This window comes from Balaenoptera ricei, chromosome 4, assembly GCF_028023285.1.
Source record: "Balaenoptera ricei isolate mBalRic1 chromosome 4, mBalRic1.hap2, whole genome shotgun sequence".
NCBI classification, from domain to species: Eukaryota; Metazoa; Chordata; class Mammalia; order Artiodactyla; family Balaenopteridae; genus Balaenoptera; species Balaenoptera ricei.
The window spans coordinates 118,598,292-118,615,834 of NC_082642.1; positions in this window are offsets into that span (position 1 = coordinate 118,598,292).

The following is a 17,543-nucleotide window of genomic DNA, read 5'->3' on the forward strand; positions in this document are numbered from 1 at the left end:
ACAGTTTGAATGTTACCGAGAATGATCACTACTACTGAGAGTAGCTAAATAAGAAGCAGACAGAAAGTCTGGGAGGTAGAAGTAATAAAGTATACTAAAGGTCTACTTACTGCATACACTTCCTGCTTCCCAAAGAAATTACAGCTATAAGGGAGACACCAAAAAATGTGTGGACTCCATGAGCCTATATTTGTTTCTATTGCTACCCCTAAAAATGTGCTTGTACTGAAGTAGATTAACCTAAGAATTGCTTAGCTATTTTTCCAAAAAGCAAAAATAACTTAGATAACAATACTGTAAGTGCAAATTCATTGCAAGATGTTTGCAATTTGATCCCTCAATATTGTTGACTACAAATTATGAGGTAAAATTTGCACATTGAATTACTGCAGGTTCAATTACACCTGTCCTTGAACTATAATCTCTTTACCTTTCTTGCTCTTACGCTGAATGCAAACTGTACCAGTAAGATAGGAATACATCATTTATATTCACTCTGTCTATCTCAAATATGTCAATAAAGATTGTTTACTATGTCACACAGTCAACCACTTTCACCACATTGGGCATTTCTTTAGGCAGAGCCAGCGTGAAAGTGTATTATGTCAGGGAACACAGAACACTTTTTTAATAGCCACATCTGGCATCGTCTTTCCAATTGGATGAAGCATTGAAGCATCAAAGGCAAACTACATACTTAAGAAATGCAATTCATACACTGTGTCCCCTCTCTATTCATCATATAGCCCATCAGTGCCCTGCCATGTGTGTCCTGTCAATCAGCACTCATGATTTCACCACAGGAATGTACAAGTTCATTGGCCCAAGCAGCTATTGAGGTGAGTTTATATGTGAGAAAATATCTCATGTGCTCCAGATGAGGAAGCTTGGATTTGTGTTTTGTGTGTGATAACCATCCTCTTAATAGCTTCTTTCTATGGCATTGCATGGTGTTAGCTAGATTTATCTCCTGACAACTAAATAGAGTAAAACAGAAGTTTTATGATTCTGGCATTAGCAGCCAAAAGCTCTTGCAGTTAATACCTACAGATTATCCTGTAAATATCTGGAGAATTAAAAACAATAATAACAACAAACACCCTGTTAGGTAAACTATATACCCACGGAATGGTTAAATTAGAAAGGATGCTGGCTAGACATAAAGATTAGCCAAACCAACTCCAACAATAGGTAGAACACCCCAAAAAAATTTCCCTCATATTTAGCATCCAAAATACTATTAATATTGTGAGTCAAGTTTTCTTCAAAACAAAATATTTTTCTCTTGCAGAAAGAAAACCTCTTTTAGAAACCACTACAACAAAGTTTCTTAATACATTCAGTGGTCATTATTGTAGTCAGTTAAGAATGGTATGCTACTTCCCATAGGTTTTGGGTCATCGTATTTTTGTTGTCATTTGTCTCTAGGTATTTTTTGATTTCCTCTTTGATTTCTTCAGTGATCTCTTCGTTATTTAGTAGCGTATTGTTTGGCCTCCATGTGTTTGTGTTTTTTACAGCTTTTTTCCTGTAACTGATTTCTTATCTCATAGCATTGTGGTCGGAAAAGATGCTTGATATGATTTCAATTTTCTTAAATTTTCTGAGACTTGATTTGTGACCCAAGATGTGATCTATCCTGGAGAATGTTCCGTATGCACTTGAGAAGAAAGTGTAATCTGCTGTTTTTGGATGGAATGTCCTATAAATATCAATTAAATCTATCTGGTCTATTGTGTCATTTAAAGCTTGTGTTTCCTTATTAATTTTCTGTCTGGATGATCTGTCCACTGGTGTAAGTGAGGTGTTAAAGTCCCCCACTATTATTGTGTTATTGTCGATTTCTCCTTTTATAGCTGTTAGCAGTTGCCTTATATATTGAGGTGCTCCTATGTTGGGTGCATATATATTTATAATTGTTATATCTTCTTCTTGGATTGATCCCTTGATCATTATGTAGTGTCCTTCCTTGTTTCTTATAACATTCTTTATTTTAAAGTCTATTCTATCTAATATGAGTATTGCTACTCTAGCTTTCTTTTGATTTCCATTTGCATGGAATATCTTTTTTCCATCCCCTCACTTTCAGTCTGTATGTGTCCCTAGGTCTGAAGTAGGTCTCTTGTAGACAGCATATATACGGGTCCTGTTTTTGTATCCATTCAGCCAGTCTGTGTCTTTTGGTTGGAGCATTTAATGCATTCACATTTAAGGTAATTACTGATATTAACACATATATGTGGAATCTAGAAAAATAGTACAGATGAACCGGTTTTCAAGGCAGAAATAGTGACACAGACATAGAGAACAAACATATGGACACCAAGTGAAGAAAGGGGAGGTGGGATGAACTGGGAGATTGGGACTGACATATATACACTAATATGTATAAAATATATAACTAATGAAACCTGCTGTTTAGCACAGGGAACTCCAGTTCGTTGTACAGTAGAAACTAACACAACATTGTGGAACAACTATACCCCAATTAAAAAAAAAAAAAAATGTAAGAGACATAGCAACCAATTACAATGTATGGACCTTATTTGCATCCTGATTCAAATAAGCAAACAGGAAAAAAAATGACATTTATGAGACAACTGAAAATTTATACATGAATGAATATTTGATTATAATTAAAGACATTAACTTAGATGTAAAAAAAAGAATGTTGTGCTATGTATGTTTTCCTTCTTTTATTTATAAACTCAAAAAGGAGGTGAAAGAAGTTTAGCTAGATAACTGAACATAAAAAATTGGAATGACAAATTAAAAGGAAAAAAAAAGTAATATTTTTCCTCTAGAAAATCAACATCCTTAATGATGTTCTATTTCTGTTTCTATCAGGTGAAGTCTAATTGTATTTTTCTCCACTGCACCAGAGCAATTTTGATTATTTTTAACACATTTATTTCAATTAAAAGTGGTATTATCTGATCCAGCTGCTGAGGAAAGTGTCAGAAAGTCATATCCAGGTTTTTTGTTGCTATTGCTTTCCTTCTGTTTAGTTCTTTCTTTAAATGAAACATGTTCTATAAATGGAGCAACATGGCAGAGACAGAGACCAAAAATATATTTCCCAGAAATGGAAACCCAAAGCACCAAATGATAATTTAATAATAGAGTCTTCTGAATCATGGGATGACAATGAATTCCAGCAATAAGGCAATAAGAGAAGGGTATCAGTGAAGAAAATAGTGGGGTGTTTTTGGTAGTATTATTAAATGAAACAACATTGATTCAGTACAAAGCTCCCTGTTAAGGAAGATCAGAGCTGACACTTACTTTCACTCTGTTTTATGGCCATTTTTTCATACCCTGGGTAATGTTCCATGATTCCAACTTATGCGCCAGATTAGAGGATTGAACAAGAGAGTTATATCCACATTCATCATGTCTGAAAAAATTTATTCTAGTTTCATGGGGTTTTTTGATGAGTTAAACATGTTCATTCCTATTGGAGGAAATGTTTTAAAGGTCCATATACATTAAGATATGTCAAACATTTTTCTCAAAAGTACAACTAGGCCAACTATACTAGGAAAAAGATTACTTTCCTCTCCAACTTTGAAGTAATGCCATACATCTATAGAGCAGTAAGTGCAAGATTAATTCTTTTATTACCAATAATAAAGTTATAATAGTCACCATTTATTGAACACTTAACTAAGCTAGGCTTATGCTTACTACGTGTATTACCTCATCTAATACTTATGATCTCTAGATGAAACATTATCTTTCCCATAACCACAACTACTTTATGAGGTATAATTTATATTCAATAAACTATATATTTAAAGCATACAATTTAATAAGTTTAAAATATGTATATACCAGTGAAACCATCACCAGAATCAAGATAATGGACATAACCATCATCCTCAAAAGTTTCCTAATGCTCACTGTAATCCATCCCTCCCTTCCTATCTCAACTCTATTTTTCTTTTATCAGACAACCACTGACCTGCTCACTGTCACTATAGTTTATGATGTGGAGGAACTAGAATTCTCATACACTGTTGATGGGAATGTAAAATGGTACACATACTTTGGAAGAGTTTTTGGCAGTTTCTTTAAAAATGAAACATACAGCTACAATGTGACCTACACACTTTGCTCCTAGGTATTTATCCAATATAAATAGAAGCATATGTCTCCAGAAAGACTTGTGCATGAATGTTCATAGACCTTTTATGTGAGGTATGACATGGCTTATGTTTCAAAGAGATCCTTCTGAATGTTGAGTTTGGACTGGACTCCAGAAAAGTGAAGAGTAGAAGGAGGAAGACCAATTAAGAAGCTATTATAATAATATGGATTGGGATAACCGTGGCTTAACCAGTGTGGTGGGATGGTAAAGTGGTGAGAAGTAGGCAGATCCTACATAAATTTTTAAGACAGACATTACTGTATTTCCTGATATACTGGATGCATGGTATAGGAAATGGAGAGGACTCAAGGATGTCTCCTAGACATTTGGCCTAAGTGACTGGAAAAATGGAATTGCCATTAACTGAATAGGTAAAGCATCAGGAGGAACAGGCTGGGGGAGGATGAGATCACAGGTTGGTTCGGGATATGGTAATACTGAAGTGCTATTTATTAGTAAACAGATGGTATCTAAATATGGAAGTGAATGTAGAAATAGAAAAGATGTAGTCCAAACTCTGATCCCTAGGACTATGCATGGATAACATGTCTAAGAGACAAGAAAGAACAAGCCATGCAGATTGAGAAGGAACAGCTGGGCATACGGAGGAAAATCAAGAGAGACCACTTTTCAAAAAGTATTTAAAGGAGGATGGGGTAATATACCATCTCAAATGCTGCTGGTAGGTTTACTAAAATGAGGAGAGAGGATTGGACATTCAATTTAGCATCATGACCAACGGTGGCTTTGATGAGAACAATATCATTGGAGTGATGGGCATTAACTACTGATTAGGGTAGAATGGGGAGAGAGGCGTTGGAGATATGGAGTATATGCAAATCTTTTTAGATTTTCTGTGAAGGAATGCAGAGAAATGAAGTGGTGGTTGGAGAAGCATGCAGGATCAAGAGAGGTATTTTTGTTTGTTTTGATTTAAAAAAAATTTTTTTGCTTTGTTTTGTGTTCTTTTGTTAGTCAACCTAGAAGTACAAGTTAATGTATTTGGTGGTCTTTGATACGTTAAAATTTGATATATAAGATATTTCCCTGTGGGTACGTTTTCTAACTTTTTATTTTGAGATGATTATAGATTCACAGAAATTTGCAAAGGTAGTACACAGAAGTCCTTATACTCTTTACCCAGTTTTATCCTGTGTTTATATCTTATATAACTATCATACAATATCAAAACCAGGAAATTGACATTGTTATAATGTGTAGGTAGAGTTCTAAGTCATTTTATCACTTGTGTAGATTCATGTAACCACCACTACAATCAAAACACAGAACTAGTATTCCATCACCACAAATATCTCTCTTGTGCTATATCTTTATGGCCATGACCTCACTCCTCCCTGCTACCATTCCTCACCACTGGCAACCACTAATTTGTTTGTCATCTCTATAATTTTCCTTTACCAAAATGTTATGTTAAAGGAATCATACAGTATGTGACCTTTTGATATTGGCGTTTTCTCACTCTGCATAATACACTTGAGATCCATCCAAGTTGCTGGGTGTATCAATAATTTGTTCCATTTTATTGTACATGGTATGTATGTACCACCATTTGTTTAACCATTTACCAATTGTAAGACATTTCAGGGATGTTTATATGTTGAAGAAATAATCTAGTAAAAGAGGGGGAGCTTGATGGTGCAGAAGAGAGTGAAATTACTGGAGCAACGTCCTTGGGTGAACATGTAGAGCATATAGGGCTCAAGTGGAAACCAGGGACATTCATCCAAAGTAAAGCTTATGAAGTCAGAGTCAGTGGGCAAAAATGCCACCAAATGGGTGTGCTGGTGGGAGATTGTGGAAGCTCTTTCCTGATGCCTTCACCTTGCTAAATAAATAAGCAAGCAAGGTCATAAACTGAAAGGAAAAGTTGTTGCAGGTTGGAGGAGAAAAGAAAATGTATTCAACAAGCAACTAGGAGAGGAGAGAGTGAAGAGATCAGAGAGATGTCGGATGTTATGCTGCAGCACAAAAGGCCCACAAAGATAACAGCCATGAATTTAAAGCCAAAATAACCAGCATGGCTGTGTTTTTCTTCTGCCTCATTCAGCTCCAGAGATGCAGGTGCAGAGAATGCAGGAGGAATAATGACTTGAGGTAGGCAGAGGAGAAATGAGAAAAATAAAGAAAAATCTAGAGTTTGGAAACACTATTTGGTTTTGTTTTCAAAAATGTGAGGCACATTGCAGCCAATAGATGTTCTATAGATGCAAGCAGCTTAAGAGATAGTGACAGGATGCCTTGAATTATAAAGAGAAAGCCAATCCTGTTTATCTTCACCGTTAAGCAATACCCTGAAAATCCCACTGAAGTACCACAGGTGGAAGCGCACTAGTGATTCCTTGGTCTGTTAAGATGCTGACACTTAGCACTTAATGCTTGCCCTTTCTCCAAGGAGTGTTGGTGCTATCTTTGGTCAGCTCCCTCGGTCACTGCTACTTCAACTTCTCCAGCCATTTGAATATCTGTAGCCTTTTACTAGCTTTTATAAAACACTCATACCTTACCCTACTCAGACAATCCGATAAAACGTTGCTATTTTTCCATCTGTTGGATCTGAATATCACGTCAGGGAAAGAAAAGTCTGGTTAAAGGCTTCTGTGGGAATTTTCATTTTCCTGATTCACTTGGCTGGGGTGTTAAAACACAGAAGCTTTGCAGTTCCTCCCACACAATGAATTTCATGCAGAATATCCCAGTGGCATTCCTGAACAGATTATGCCTCTTGTGCGCCAGGGACAACAGCACATGAAACAACCCAGGGTTGTGTGGTGTGTTTGAGGCAATCGGCATGTCTGTGATTTCACAAAGCAGGCTGCCACTTGGCTGAGTACAAATATGACATTTCTAGAAGCTCTGGGGAAAGGACAGAGAAACAATGCCTCAGTTCAGAGACACTTCCTCATGTTGGTACAGCCCTTCCAGCCTGATGCATCTTGCAGTGTCCATTGTTGAAAACAGAGTGGTCAGCACCATTACATTGGTGCCTCTGCTTTTTAACAGGTTGGAAGCTAAACATCTTTCTAATTAATATCATTTGTTTAAAGCAAATTTCTGGCATTCAGTCTGGTTACAGGTAACAAGGAACAACAGCCTCTTAGGAAATACAAAACTGTATCAGTAATTTATTGAGCCAGCTTGACCTGTTTTAGTGTACTCAAGTCTCACACCCTTTCTCTCTCTTTGCCCTCCCCACCCCACCTTTCTCGCTCAATCTCCAAACCAACACCCCTACTTCTGCCAGAAAGTAAACAAGGAGCCACAGTACTTAGTTACTCAGGCAAAAAGAATAACAAGTAGCTTAAATTCTGTCACTAGCAGAGGTCAGAAGTATGACAGAATCAAATCTGTGGGCCTTTCATTAGGGGCCTTCATTTAGCTCTGCCTAATTACCTTAATTTTCCAAGTTCTTCTAAATCAGTGCTCTCAGTTCAAAACACAGCTTAAAATGTTTTTCCCCCAGTTATCAGCATGTTTACTTTCACCTTTAAACAACAAAGATTGCAAATATAACCTTCCACTGTCCTAATCCATTTTAAGAGACTTAAAGCAAAACCGACTGAGCAAAGCAACCCTGTATGCCTGTGAGGCCGAGAACAGATAATCTTGTCAAGCAGCAGCAGCCTGTAAGGGAAACGTGTTCCGGCAGAGCACTTCACAGAGCTGTTTTCTTGGTGTCTGCTTTAGTGACTGGGTTGTAAAAGTGCCCAGGGCTCACTGGAAATAAGAGGGCCTGGGAAGCAAGTGGGTGGGTGGTGGGTGATTTCAAGGTATAGGCTGGGCCAGGCTCCTCCCCTGCCGATGCTCCACAGGCCACAGTTCAACATGGCCTCACAGGCCCTGTGCAGGAAAAGAGCTGTGAGTTTTCCCAAGTCTGTCTTCAGCACTGTTCCCACTGCTCTTTGGCACCTTTGTGCTGCTATCCCGTGCCCCCCACCGCTCCTCCTAGCCACATCCTCTCTCCACATACTTTTCTCATTCCCATTCATGGTAGCCAAGGCCTGTCACTGTCTTCTCAATTCCGTCAACTTGCCAAACTCTTCACATCAGGGTTTTTGCATACATTGTTCCTTTTGCCTTAGAGACTCTTTGTCTGCCTGGCTCCTTTTCATCAGTTGGGTCTCATCATAAACATAGCCCTTCTCAAGAGAGGCCTTCCCCAGCTGTGGACTCCAAATTAGATCCCCAGCCCATCACTATCCCTCATCACTCCCTGGTCTGGTCCTTTTTTACCATAATTTGATATTTTCTACTTATTTGTCCACTAACATTCAGAAAAGAAGTCTATTTTATTCATCACTGTATCAATACCTAGTACTGGCACAGGGAGATCAGCTCGGTGCTTTGTGACCACCTAGAGGGAGGGTGGGAGGGAGGGAGCTGCAAGAGGGAGGGGATATGGGGATATATGTATATGTATAGCTGATTCACTTTGTTATATAGCAGAAACTAACACAACATTGTAAAGCAATTATACTCCAATAAAGATGTTTAAAAAAAAAAAAAAACCTAGTACTGGCCCGGTGTAAACGTTGCCCTTTATGTGTAACACTTGATTTTAGTAGGATTCTTTTCACTGAGTGCCTATTACATTAAAAAAAAAAAAAATGATTACGTGGTTGCCTCCATTTCCCCCAGTAATCTGAACCACCCAGGCCTCCCCAGCACTGCGCCATGACCTTGAAATATACTTCCTCATTTAATCATCAGCGCAGCAGTGTCATGTTATACCCATTTTACAGAGAAGAAAACAATGCAAAATAGTTATATGATTTTCCCAAAATGTTTAGAAATGCTAATGCCGAAATATAAATTTATATGAGCATTTCAAGCTTGATAGCAAGCCAATAAGACCTCATCATGGATTATGTGATACAAGCTGTATAAAGACTATTTTAAAGATCATTGCCAGTAGCTTGACTCTTTACTGTAGCAGTATTACATCATCTCCAAATCAAGTTCAGGAAATGTAGAATGATGAAAAGAAAAGTATCAACAGGTAGAGCCATCCTTTTAAGTAAGTATGGGGCACAGAGACTCAAGCAACATCTAATGGAATGTGAGGTATGTGATCAAGAGATTTCTGGAAACATAGTACAGCACACTAATACCAATAAAGGATGTTAACCCTGTCTATAACTATACCAGTATAATGGTGTGGCTAAGATTAAGAACTCTAGAATAAGACAGACTTGAGTTTTAATCCATGCTCTATTATTGGCTAATTCTGACTCATTTTCTCATCTGTCAAATGAATATAACAATCTCATCTCCCAACATTGGTATGAAAAGTAAATTTTGTATTTAAATTGATTACCACAATGTCTGACAAATAGTGTTTGATAAATATTATCATGGTAATTATTATTGTCATTGTTGTCATTAGCTTGAGTTGCCTGCCACTGTAAGACCAGACATTTTAGTTTCCATCTCTGAAAGTTTACAAGCTAGATCCTGTATGTTGATGGGAAGTGAGGAGATTCCTTACAACTATGCTGCAGTAGCACTCTCCCCTCTTTGTGAAAAATTCTCTGTAATAGCACATTTGCCCCTCTACTTATTTATCAAGATTGAAAAAAAAAATCCTTATTCTGAAAAAATGTCATTTGATGGTATGTAATAGGTCTTTCTCATTTACATAAATTTAGTGGAATTTATAAGTATGTGGTCATCAAAAAAACTTAAAATTTTACTTTTTGTGAAGTTGTTTTAAATATATGCTAGGTCTTCCTTAGATTCTGCAAAAAGGTTCCAGTTTTATTTTATGCTGCCTGACAATTCACTCCCTTGGTGATATCATTTGTTATCATCCTAATTATCACTTTGAAGCATTCTTGACAATTATGCTCAGAACAATTTGCTCAACCACACCTTGTTTAGGCTACTTTCAGGTTTGACTCTGCTGGCTGTAAAACTAAATCAGTGCATTTGTACCTAAAACAAGTTTGCAATTACCAGCACAGCGATTTTCAGAATCACTTCATGTGGTGAGTGGAAACATTAATCTGGGTGCTTAACTACTGCTTGGGTATCAATTGGCATTCATATAACATATATTAAAGAACACTGAATGGCAAAATTTTTTATAAAAATAAGTTCTGTTAAATAACTAGCCCCTATGGCTTATGTTTCAATATAGAATGATGCTAATGATTGAAGCTATATTCACTGCATTAAAAATAAGGCTATAAGGAGTTAGGAAATTTAGAGCTTTACTCCTAGCCTCAAGAATTCTCTTCATTATGTAAGAAAACTATAAATAACAGTTTTACCATTGGAAGGATACTGCAAAGAAATGTAATTTTATTACTTTTAAAGAGCTTTTAATGTGTATGGAATGATTAAAATCAATGCTTGGACATTTTTAACCCTAGGTATAGATTTGACATAAGATGAGCATTCATAATTTTATGAAATATTCTTTCTTACAGAAGACTTTATTTTCCTTAGATGTTTCAGCTGCATAAAATAAAATTTAAAAAAAAATGAGTTATTTTCATAATGTGAAACAAAGCATGATTGCCTAAGTAAAATCAGAGACACTGAAAAAATGTCAATGCATGAATCAAATTTTCCCAAAATGACTACTAGAGTTAACACCATTCTAGTTTTGTGATTCATTTACTCAATCACTTATTCATTTGTTCATCATTGTTAGTCATTGAATATTTATTGATGATCATTTAATGTGCCAGGCACTATTATAGCCGCAGGAAACAAACATAAAATAAACAAAAATTAATGCCCTCAAAGACCATCCATTCTAGTTGGTTGTGGAAGATGGTTAATAAACAAAATAAATAAGCAAAATGTATAGAAACTTGGATGGTGATAACTCCAATGGAATAAATAAAGCAAGAAAGGGGAATAGAAAATTCTGTGTATGGATTTGGAATTTTAAAGAGGAAGGTGAGGGTAGGTTCTACTAAGAAGGTGACGTTTAAACAAAGACTTGAAGGAGAGATGTTGGTTCACAACTTTCTTGGAGCTTCGCGTGTGTAATCTAAAATTGGACCCCATACTCAGAGGGCAGAGAGAGACAGAAGAAAGAGGCAGGTCCTTCCAGATTGTTAGGTGGCAACTTTATTAAGGAAAGGAATTTCCTTACAAGGCTTATCTTGGGCGGCCACAAGATGAGTAGACCTCAGCACCCAGGTAGTGCCAGAATCTTAAAAGTTTACATAGAGTTCTTAACTGGGCTCAGTCACATACACCATCCAGATAGTCTCAGTATCTCATTGCCCTCTCAAGGCTGTGTCTTTGGGCAAGCTCGAGCAAGGAGAAGGCCAGAAGAACACACATTCCAAGGATGGGGAGGGAGTGAGGGACCTCCAACTGCCTGGGTCAAATCATGCATCAACCAGCGTCATGTCCTCTCTCAATTTACCTCCTCCAACAAGAGAATGGAGCAAATCTTGCAGAAATCTTGGGGGAAAGAGGGTTCTAAGAGAAGGAATATTAAGAATAAATGCTCAAAGGTGATAGAGTGGCTGGCACTTAGGAAGAAAATCAAGAATGAAAACGTGGCTGGCATGTCATTAGAGCAGAAGAGAGAAATGAGAGCTGGAGACAGAGAGGTTACTGACGTCAGATCTAGTAAGGTCCATTGTAAGGTCTTTTTCATTAGAGTTGAGTGAAATCAGGTGTGACCCAACTCCTCATTATGTCTGGAGAAATATTTTAATCATCTGCTGTTTCCTACACACTCTATAATCATGTCCACTTGGTAGTACACTAAAAGGCTCATGGTTGAACTCCAACTTTTTAAAAAAATTCTTGGTTGTCACCAAGATCAATAATAAAGGTGAAATAAACCAGATTTTAAAATTAAATGCATTCCAGGGATGGAGAGAATTTTGCTGAAATAATTTGTCTTCAATTAAATTTTTCAAACTGTGGCAGAAACTGTTAATGGTTCTCTAATGTCCTTCTCCCCATTGACTCATAATAGAACTCCTGCAGGTCTTGTGACCAAGTACCAGCTAATAGGGTGTGAGCAAAAGATACAGGTGCCAACTCTAGGTCCTAAGAAAGAATACATGTTTCTGTCTTGGCTCTTTCCCTTTTGTGGCTGAGTCAGTGAAAACGGGAACAGAGATAGCAGCAAAATATTAAGTTGAGCAGTTACCCAACCAGCTGTGACTGCTTATCTTTGGTTGGCAATATGAGAAAGAGACAAAGGATTGTCTTTTTATAGCCAATATTTTGGGGTCTTTGGTTTGCACCAGCTTAACCTGCACTCTATCAAAGACATTAGCAAAACAAGAAGTTAAATGAGACAGAACTCCTAAAACTCTAAATTATTTCATTGTAATCTTTAACCCTCTGATACTCACTTTAAATTTCTTTACTACATTCCACAAGGAGAAATGCAAATGTAATTCACTGTACTTTTTTAACATAAATAAGGAACAAGAAGTTCATGACCTTTTGACTCTAATTTTTATTCTACATTTGATGGAAAAGGAAAGAGAGGGACTTTGGAAATAATTTGAAGAACTTCTCAAAGAAAAACTCTATTTTCTGGCACAAAAACATTTCCTTTTCTTCTTGCTAACTAGAGTGGTAGTCATATCAGATTTGTTCAGGAATATGTGGTAATGAGTTACATATGGCACAGGGAGGCATTCACTGAACTATGATATTTTAATATAGCTTGCTACAGGAAGAGAGAGACAGGAGAGAGAGATTAAGAAAGACAGAGAAAATAAAACAAAAAAAGAAATATTAGGGTGGAGGAGACTGCAATGGAGAGATATGGGCTAACATAGCAAAGGAGAAACTTAAAGACAGACTCAAACGGAACTAAAGAGGAACATGGCAAAAGACTGTCAAGAACCACGTGTGGGAATCTGTTTATTCTTGGTTTTGTTTGTTTGTTTGTTTTAAGCTAATGCCCTGGAAGATCTTCACTAAACTCAGAAAACAATCTAGAATATTTGAAACCCTTGAAGCCATTGTCTAAGTAGTTGAGAAGAATAAAAAAACCACCAATGGGGTGAGAACAAGGGGAGTTGTCTCTGCTTACTTTTCAAAGTTACAAAGAAAGTATCTCAAGGACTATTTTATAAATATCTTTTAATGAACTGTAATCTACCCATGATTTTTGTCAGAGGTATAATATTTACATGAATATGTCCAAGGTTCCTGACATTGCAATTATTTTTTTCCTTGAACTTTCCTAAATGATTTTGTGTGTGTGTTAGATTAATTGATCTGTTGCTCAGATCTGTTAGAATTAGAAAGCCAGTTGGTTGAGAGGGAAGAAAAGAAAAACAAAAACAAAAAAACCCTCAATGCATACTATTTTAGAGTACTTAAATGACAATTATTCAAGTTTAAAGTCAATTTGAAAGAGAAATTTAAGATATAAACATCTGTTGAACTTGAAAAGCATTATTTTTTTAATATTTCTGGTATATTTTTAAAAATCTGACCCAAAGATCATTTTGGAGTACTTATTTGGAAGGGTCCAGATATCAGCATGTTGGGTAACATCTAACATCTTGTCTAATCATTTGAAGGACGATATGAGAGCCCTCAGAGAATAGTCACTTTGGTGTTCATATGTGATTATTTCCCTGTATATGTTAATTCCTATGCAAAATTTGTTTGTAAAATGACAGTTTGGAGAACTTAGCATAGCCTACAAGAATATGTCTAAGAAATAAAATAAATTAACTGCTTCATTTTTAATTCAAGACACAGTATGAGCTGATAAAGTTATGAAAATAAAAAAATTCCCTAGTAGGAGGCACAATCTGTTTATTAGACTGCTTATATTTTTCTTTTTCTAAAAAAAAAAAAAAAGGCATGATAACATATAGGTCTGAGAGAACAATGGCAAGAAAAACTAGAAATGAACAGCTCAGCAGCCACCTCCTAGTTTGATTTGCATGTCAACTGATTGAGATGAAGAGACAACTCCCACAACCTAAAGTTCAATTCCTTTCTATTAGGACAGGGATTCAAAACAGAGTACGCTATGCATCACTAATTATCCGATCAGCTTCAGTTTTTCATATGACTAAATTAAATGATAATAAGTAATCAACCTAATTATTCTGTCATCTAAACAACTGATAAGATTACCCTTCTTTCACTTACTCTGCAAAAATTATGTAATTTGTCTAACACTATAAAATATAGGAAATTATAAATGAAGTCTTTGCCCATAAGAAGTTAACAAGCATCTGAGGAGAGAAGGAAACACCATCATCTCCCACCAGAAGTACTCGAAAAGCAGCATGGTCTCTGTTAAATCCATTCTCCACACTGCATTTAGGGTGATATTTACAAAGGGCATATCTGATTATGTCATCAACCTCCTGTGCCCCCACCCCCAACTAAAGACATGAACTATTTCAATGAATTTCCAGTGCACTTAGCTATACATGCAAAACTCCTTGCCAGTGTTTTTAGTGCTCTTCATTAGTCCTCCCCTAGAGACTTTCCAGTCTGGTCTCTCACTGGGTTCCCATTCTCTCTGCTTCAGCCACAGTGGTCGTGCTTTTTCCAGCCATGATATCTTTGCAAAAGGTGGTTTTGCTTCCTCAGGTTCACTCCTACTTCAGATCTCAGCATAACTGCCACTTCCCTGACCTCCCTTTTTAGGTCAAATTCTTTATGTATAATATTTTATTGCACCATGAACCTGTCCTCTGTGCTTAGGGGTTAGAGAGTGTTTTATGCTTTTGTTATTAATTAAAGTCTATCTTCCTCTCTAGGCTATGAGCTGCAAAAGTAGAAAAATCATGTTCAGTTCTCCTCACTATTGTAAAAGATGTGCTTTTTTAAACAGCCTGAATCCTATAATCCCTTGAAAAATATCAGTAGAATGACTGTTATTGTTAAGTGAGAAATGAAACTGAATTCAGCATTCCGTCAATGGAACTTCAGAAAATAACCTCCTAATGTTGGTAATGAGTTTCAGTCTTTAGCTTAAACTAGTCATTGGTGAGTTGATGGGGTTTTATTTGTTTGTTTCTTTGTTTTTGAAAAACAAACTTTGAATTGTTCTTATTAACAAAGAAAATGACTGCCTCTAACTATATTATAAACATTTATTTCTTCATGTTTTCAACAAATACAAAACATATATATGAATTCAAAGATAGTTCACAGGTTTTAATCACTCAAGAGCATGAATTTATAAATTTATTTCAAAATAAATGTAAACCGTATTACTTTTGAAAATTCTGTTGGCTCACAATGCCTTTTATGGCAGATCAAACTGTGTACTTGCTGTGCTCTATAAACTAAATTGTCAGTTAAGTTTGTGCTTCTGTGGAAGAGTTGACACTCCTTCATTTACCTGCATTAGACGTTTTCCCAATCTGTTTTTCTCCCTTGATTGAAAAATCAGAAGTAATTTTTTCGGTTTTGAAAAATAAATCACTTAACCCCACCAAGTATTCTCTTATCTATTTTTTTATTTTCATTTTTTATTAAACAATTTTATGAACAAATAAGTTACCAAGCACTTATAACGTGTCAGGCTCTGTTCAAAGTATTTTATATGCACTATCTCATTTTAACATCAGTAGAGACAATTACTAGATTCTTTGAGTAACTAGAAAGAGAAGTTCATCAAGTTGCCTCATCATGACCTAGGTAATGAGGGGCATGGCTTGGATTTTAGACCAGTTTTTCTTCCTCCCCAAAAGGTTATATCAAGAATAAAGAAACAGCATGAAGTGGGAGAAAGATTCCCAAACTAGTGTCTTTTAAAATCCAGAGATAAGCCGTGACTCCGTGACTAACTGACAAGTCACTAAAATTCTCTATAATCACCTTTAAAATAAGGAGCATGTAGAACATCAGGGCCAAAACTATTGTCTGCCGAGTGAAAGTTAATTGATTCTCTGCTTACCTCATCTTCCCTTTACCCAGCCCCAAAATTAAGTCCACAGAAAGAATGATGAATGGCTTAATGATCATGTATTATACAAGTAGACAGAAATGTAATCATATAGTCAGCATTTTTCATCTTCTAAACCACACGCTTATCTTCACAGAGTAGAATTTTTAGATTAGTAGCATTTTTTTAAATGTGGTGTATATCATTAGGAGATAGGACTACTACCAGCTGTTTGAAGGAAATAGGAGTTTCAGAATCCATTGGAAGGAAGTGAATAAGACAGATTGTTGATAGGAGAGGAAATCAAGCCTAAAGGCTCCATTTCTTATCCCAACTCCCTATCTTTCTTACAAGTTCCAGTGACTTTTGTAAAGGATTTCAATACCTTCATTTACATCTCTATAAACTGTTTTAATGTGTACATTTTTACTTACATAAAAATTAATGCTTGAAAAGTACTTTAAAATCCTTAGTGCTTCAAGCATTTCAAATGAATCCATATCATAATATAGTCTACTATACCATAAAATGTGGTAAAACAATGGTTTTTCAACAGCGTTGAAGAAACCTTAATTAAACAGGCTAGACCCAAGATGGAGTGCAAAGATCTACAATATTGATGCATGGCAGGTGTACTGAAGTGGTACAGTTTGTAACATAAAGAACACATGGATTAGATTTAGATAATATGGGATTAAATTCCACTTTTTCTATTTCTTGATTATATCTTATGGTTGTTAAAGAAATAATCTGGTATTAACTCCCAAATTTTTATTCTCCCATGTATAAGAAAGGTAATCAAAAGTAAGTTCCTCCTATCTTATCCTTCTGTTGCACCATTAGGAGTGTCTACATTGGCTGCCAAGCTCCCACCATCAGACCCCCCCACTGGAACTAGCAAAAAGGAGAAAAGAGAGCAAACAAGGTCATGTCCCTGCACAGAGCTTGTATACTTATACCGCATTGGCCAAGACTTCATCATAGTTACAAAGCAAGCTAGGAAACACAGTCTTCATTCATGGCCATGTACATAACCAAAAATTCATGGATAAATATTGATAGAAAACTAGGAGTCTCTACCACAATGATCTTAAGCGAGTGACATTACCTTCCTAAACAGGAAATTCATCATCTGTACCAGGGGTTTTAATATCTTTTTTGTCAGAATGGGATAATGGTGGCATGTTCTATTTAAAAGTGCCTGTCACAACTGTAAAACAGTGTGTTTACATTTAAGCCTTATGTAGACCTAAGACATTATTTGTTCATCAGAGTCCATGAATAGAAAAAAATGTGCAAATAGTCTGTTGTGTTATGAATAGATATACAACACTTTGGACAAGAGTCAACACATTTTTAAAGCATTACTTTTTCAATACGGTTTTAAAGATTCTGTTTATAACACAGAAATGACTCTCAAGTGTTAACCACTAGACTCAATATGCCTCTTCTGACACTTGTAGCTCTCTAAGAATGTATCACTCCCTATCTTTCTCTTTAGCAAGGAGGGTTTTT